The sequence below is a fragment of the Benincasa hispida genome, chromosome 2 (assembly GCF_027475165.1).
Source record: "Benincasa hispida cultivar pf3 chromosome 2, pf3_genome.v1.1, whole genome shotgun sequence".
Lineage (NCBI taxonomy): Eukaryota > Viridiplantae > Streptophyta > Magnoliopsida > Cucurbitales > Cucurbitaceae > Benincasa > Benincasa hispida.
Window position 1 is genome coordinate 23,021,493 of NC_143479.1, and position 6,524 is coordinate 23,028,016.

The 6,524-nt window shown below is 44.4% G+C and overlaps 1 pseudogene; it reads right to left on the reverse strand.

The window, feature by feature from the left end:
• Positions 1 to 3,580: 3,580 nt before the first annotated feature.
• Positions 3,581 to 6,228, reverse strand: LOC150037735 (uncharacterized; annotated as a pseudogene).
• Positions 6,229 to 6,524: the final 296 nt, after the last annotated feature.

Here is a 6,524-nt window from a genome sequence, read left to right on the forward strand (position 1 = left end):
AAGGAAGCAATTTGGCTCAAGAAGTTTTTAACTGATTTGGAAGTCGTTCCAAATATATCAATGACCATCACTCTTTACTGTAACAATAGTGGTGTTATGGTTAAATATATGGAGCCTAGGAGTAACAAGAGAAGAAAGCATATAGGGCACAAATACCATGTAACGACCCGACCCTCTAGGACTTAGGTAAGGCCGTTACTAAAATAAATGCATGCAAAGAATTTAAAACGATGCTCAATCATTTGAAATAAATGCTAATTAAAAACAAGAGAAGTTCAAAAGACATTAATTAAATGCAATTGTTAAAAACAATAATCGAGTACCCATAAATCATAAACGTTAATAAGTACATATGAAAAAAAATTCTTAATAATAAGTTTCAAACATCAAAACTAAACATTACGGGAAACATAAAAAGAACTCTAAATCTCATGATGCGGAAGCGTAAAAACTAGTCCTAGTGGCTCGATCATGAATTCCGCTGCGCCATCGCCGGTGCATCTCTACCCTTACCTGAAACATCAACATAAGAAAGAATGAGTATAAAATACTCAGTAAGTAACCCCACCACTGGGGTCAGGCTAGGCATCTATGTCCTCTAGATACCCACATATGGCACATAAATACATGTAACATATAAGAGACTGAGTCATATCTTATTGTAGTTAAGCATGCCCACAAAACTGGTGAATCCCGAAGGAAACACAAAACTGGTGAGCATCTAACTAATCAATAAGGATATTCACACAGTCCTAACATGCTAAGATTCAACATTTGTACGGTTTTAAAGCATAATAAAAATCCTCAATACCATGGCTGCATCACATACCCATAATTCTTAACAACATATTATACATCATCCATGTATAACTTATATCATAAATCCACAACATACAAGTATGCCTCAAAGCCAGCAGATCAGACATCGACATATGAAAACACATACTATCACATACTAACGATCAAGCACTTAGGTATGTATGTAAACAAATCAGAATTTGTGCCAGAACATACTTTGATTCAAGTCATATTGTCAATCAACATGGTAACAATTACCATAACATACACTTATCATGCTAGCATACAACTAGAGCCTGGCCCGTGGGCAGTTCCAATGATAAGATTACTTACATTTACTCGCAAACTCCAGAAACTAGCAAGCTCAACCTCTTCCTTGTCCAACGAAACCGAAAGCCCACAGGATCAAACTTAAAACCACTCAAAACAAAGACACCAGGACACCTCAAGATCTAAACCTAACACCCAACATCATGGCAAATTATTTTAGGCTGCAGTCCATAGTTCAGTCAAACTTAAATCGAGAAATTCATAAACATACAACATGCTTAACAACCCACATAAGTTTAGAGCCTTACCCTTCACCAAGATTCGTCGACTACCCCTTTTACTCGGTTGGACGACAACTTCAGCAACCTAAAAATTTTGCCCTACATCCAAAACATGACGTGAACCAACAATTTAAAGCCAAACTCTAGTGACTGCTCAAAATCCTCAAGGAATCCACCAAACTCTAGTGACTACTCAAAATCCTCAAGGAATCCAACCAAAACAATTTACACTTACCCTTAATTCAAGATTTCGACAAAGATCAAAGCGGACCCGACGCGGCAGGGACGACAACGACCGGCAGTGGTGAGGCTGGGGCAGCTGGCGAGCGGCCCGGCTGGACGGAGGCTCACGGCAGAGGCTTGGAGAGCTTCTGGTTGCTCGCGGACGGAACGAACGACTGAAAGGGGCGACGCGACGGCGAACGGCGTGATCTGACTGGCGAGATCTGGTCGGCCGAAACCCACGAATGGCGAGCAACGCCATTGGAGGGAGGTCGACAACTGGGCAACTGGTGGCACGTAGGGGCTGGATCCAGTAGTTCGACCGGTTGAAAGAGGACGTGCGGTGCTTTGAGGCTGACGAACGGCGGTCGGTTGGAGGCGCAAGGCAACTGGGGGTGTGGCGGCTGGGTATGCAGCAAGGAAGAAGAAAACGGAGGCTCGCGTGGGTGAGGGAGAAAATGAGGGGGGCCCTTTTTATTTTTTTAAAAAATACTAATACTAATAATAATAATAATGATAATGATAATAAAAAAATAGTAAAAATAATAATAATAATAATAATAATAAAAGGAAAATAGTATAACTCTAATTAGATCTTTTTCTTAACCCACTTTATACTATTTAATTCCTTTCCTTTTTCCAAAAATAATTAATTCCTGCCATAACTTTTTAAATTGAATAATTTTTGAATAAATTCCACGACAACACTTAAATCCTCGCATTTATACTTTAAATTCAGAATTCCAAACATGTCCTTCAACTAAGGGCAATTACTGAAAAGGGAAAAGTTTTACATTATAAATAAATAAATAAAAAGGTGTGGGATGTTACATTCTCCCCACCTCAAAGAACTTTCGTCCTCGAAAGTTCATCCTTGAAAAAGCTCTAGGTATTGGGCCTTCATCTCAACCTCTCACTCCCAGGTGGCTTCCCTGAACTAGTGGTTTTACCACAGAACTTTCACAAAAGCAATTTCCCGACGGCGCAATGTCTTTACTTCTCTGGCAAGAATCTCTATGGGCTTCTCCTCGTAGCTCAAGTTATCATTCAACTGTAAGGGCTCGTAGTCAACTACATGAGATGGGTCTGCCACATACTTCCTTAGCATCGAAACATGGAAGACATTATGAACTGAAGACAATGCTAGGGGCAAGGCCAAATGGTAAGCTATAGGGCCAACTCATTCCAGGACCTCGAAAGGTCCAATGAATCTCGGACTCAACTTTCCTTTCCTGCCAAACCTCAGAATACCCTTCATGGGTGCCACCTTTAAAAACACTTTCACCCCAATCTCAAATTCTAGGTCCTTACGTCTTACATCGGCATAACTCTTCTGTCTGCTCTGGGCTGTCTGCATACAAGCCCTGATCTTCTGTATGGCCTCATTTGTGGTTTGCACCAATTCAGGTCCTAACAATCTCCTCTCTCCTACCTCATCCTAACACACAGAGGACCTGCAACTCTTCCCATATAAGGCCTCAAAGGGTGACATCCCAATAGTGGACTGGTAGCTGTTATTATACGTAAAGTCCATTAAGTGCAAGTGAGCATCCCAGCTTCCGGAAAACTCTAAGGCACAGGCATGCAACATGTCTTCCAATATCTGATTCAATCTCTCTGTCTGCCCATCTGTCTGAGGGTGAAACGCTGTATTTAAGTTTAACCAGGACCCCAATGCCACCTGAAGACTTTTCCAGAAGTTAGACGTGAAACGAGGGTCTCTGTCCGACACAATGGACACGGGTACTCCATGCAATCTTACCACTTCCTTCATGTATATCTGTGCCCACTTATTCACTGAAAAGGTGGACTTTCCAGGGATGAAATCTGCTAGCTTCATAAGTCTGTCTACAACGACCCATATCACAGTGAAACCCTTAACTATTCGAAGCAACCCCACGATGAAGTCCATAGACACATGCTCCCACTTCCATTCTAGTATATTTAATGGTTGTAACAAGCCTGCTGGCCTCTGCCTCGGGGCTTTCACCTGCTGGCACACCAAACACTTACTGACGAACTCCACAATCTCTCTTTTCATATCGTTCCACCAATAGTAACGTTTCAGATCCTGGTACATCTTGGTGCTGCTGGGGTGGACTGAGAATAGGGAACTCCTCTGACAACAGCTCATCCTTAATGTCACAAACCGCCAGCATGCACAGATGCCCCTGATAAAAGAGGCCGCCTTCTGCTGACACAGAGAATTCTCTATCCTGGCCTGACTCCACTCTACGAACTCTCCCATCCAAATAAGGGTCGTCTCGCTGCGCATCAATAATCTTCTGCCTTAGGCTTGGTTGCACCGAAAACTGTGCTAACTGTGCCGCGACCTTCCCCACGACTACTGCAATCTCTACCCTCTCCAGTTCCCTGCATAGTGAGTCTGTCCAGTAATGAGAGTTGCGGAATGGGCCACCTTTCTGCTTAAAGCATCTGCCACTATGTTTGCTTTCCCCAGGTGGTACAAAATTTCACGGTCATAATAGTTCCAACCACCTTCGTTGCCTCATGTTTAGCTCCTTCTGAGTGAAAGGGTACTTCAAACTCTTGTGGTCGGTGAATATCTGTATCTTTTCTACATACAAATAATGTCTCCAGATCTTGAAAGCAAAAACCACCGTTGCTAACTCCAAGTCATGTGTGGGATAATTCTATTCATGCTTCTTCAGCTGACGTGAAGCGTAAGCAACTACTCTACCCTCCTGCATCAATACGCATCCCAACCCTTTCTTGGATACATCACTGAAAATGACGAAACCACCTGATCCATCCGGTACTGTGAGAACTGGGGCTGAAACAGCCTTTGCTTGAGGTCCTGGAAACTACTTTCACAAGCCTCATTCCAAACAAATGTTGCCCCCTTCCAGGTCAACTGAGTTAATGGGGCGACTATGCGAGAGAAATCCTTCACAAACCGTCTGTAGTAGCCTGCTAACCCCAGAAAGCTGCGTACCTCACTGACCGTGGTTGGACGAGCCCAACCCGTAACTGCCTCCACCTTTGCAGGAGACACCTTCCTTGGATACCACATGCCCTAGAAAGTACACTTGCTTCAACCAAAAATCACATTTAGAAAACTTAGCATATAGCTTATTGGCCCTCAATGTCTCTAAAACTCTCCACAAATGCTCCCCATGCTCGGCCTCTGTCTTGGAATAAATCAAAATATCATCAATAAAAATAATCACGAAGGTGTCGAGGAATTCCTTGAACACCCTATTCATCAGATCCATGAACACTGTTGGTGCATTCGTTAGGCCGGATGACATCACTGTGAACTCATAATGTCCATACCTCGAACGGAAGGCTGTCTTGGGTATGTCACTGTCCTTTATCCTCAGCTGGTGGTACCCTGACCGGAGGTTAATCTTAGAGAATACCGTAGCTCCCTGTAACTGGACAAACAAATCATCGATCCTGGGAAGGGGATATTTGTTCTTGACGGTCACCTTGTTCAGCTCTCTGTAGTCAATGCACAGACGTAACGATCCATCCTTCTTTTTCACAAACAAAACGTGTGCACCCCATGGTGACACACTAGGGAGGATGAAACCCTTGTCCAACAACTCCTGCAATTGGACCTTCAGTTCCTTCAACTCTGTCGGGACCATCCTGTACGGGGCGCTTGAAATAGGGGTTGTGCCTGGCTCCAATTCAATGGCAAAATCTATCTCCTACTGCGGGGGCAATCCGGGAAGGTCTTCTGGAAATACATCTGGAAAATCCCTCACTACTGGCTCTGAAGTCAAGGTAACTTCATTCTCCCTGGTGTCTACCACACTGGCCATAAAGCCCCAGGCTCCTTGGTCAAATAGCCTGCTGGCCTTCATAAAACTGCTCCTGTAAGAGGCTTAAAGATAACCTCTTTACGAGAGCAATCTATGCTGGCATGGTTAGCAGCTAACCAATCCATGCCTAATATAACATCAAAATCGCGCATATCTAAAATTATCAGGGTTACATCTAACGCGCGATTGGCTACCTCTACCTGACATGCCTTTATCTTTTCTGTAGCTAACATGATCTCTCCCGAGGGAGTGGAAATAGACAATGAAAAAGGCAACGGTTCTGAGTCTAACATGGCGTGTATCACAAATATAGCCGATATAAATGAGTGCGAAGAACCAGAGTTAAATAAAACAAAAGCATGATGTCCCAAAATGGGAAGTGTACCTGTCACCACGATGTCTGACTTCTCGGCCTCACGCCGAGTGGTAGAAAATACCTTTCCTTGCTATTGCTGGCGGTTCGGGCCTCCCTGGAACGATCCTACGGGCTGGCTCCTGTGCTCAGGCGCATTCTTCCTTGGGCATCTATCTGCCATATGTCCCTTCTGGCCACATCGGAAACAATTCCCAGAGTTGGGTAAACAACGTCCCCAGTGTTGCTTACCGCAAGTGGTGCATATCGGTCTATCTTCCCTACCATTCCCAGCCTGGGTACTCTGTTGTCCCCACTAACGTGGAGAATGTACGGTGTTCTGACCCCTCTGTTGATGTTTAAAAGTCTTGTGCTCAGCCTTCCTTTTCTGCCCTGCGGAGGTCCCAATCCCGAATGACCTCCTGTATTCTTCTCCCCCCTGGGAGTCGGCATCAATCCTCACAGCGTCCCGCAATGCCGCGGCATAAGTCTTAAGATCCAAGGCATGCACCATCCCTCGCAACCCGCTCCTCAGGTCGTGGATGAATCTCTCGGTCCTTCTGCCTCGGTGGCCACTAGCTCAAGAGCAAACTGAGACAGCTTATCAAATTCTTGCTCGTAATCCTCCACTGACATAACGCCCTGCTTCAGGTTCAAGAATTCTACCTGCTTATTGTATCGGGTGTTGGCCGAAAAGTACTTCTCATAAAAACGTTCCTTGAACTGTTCCCAGGTTGCAAGGTCACCTCCAATATCGATCATCTTTTCTGCCGAACGCCACCATATTGCCGCGTTACCAGTCAGCATGAA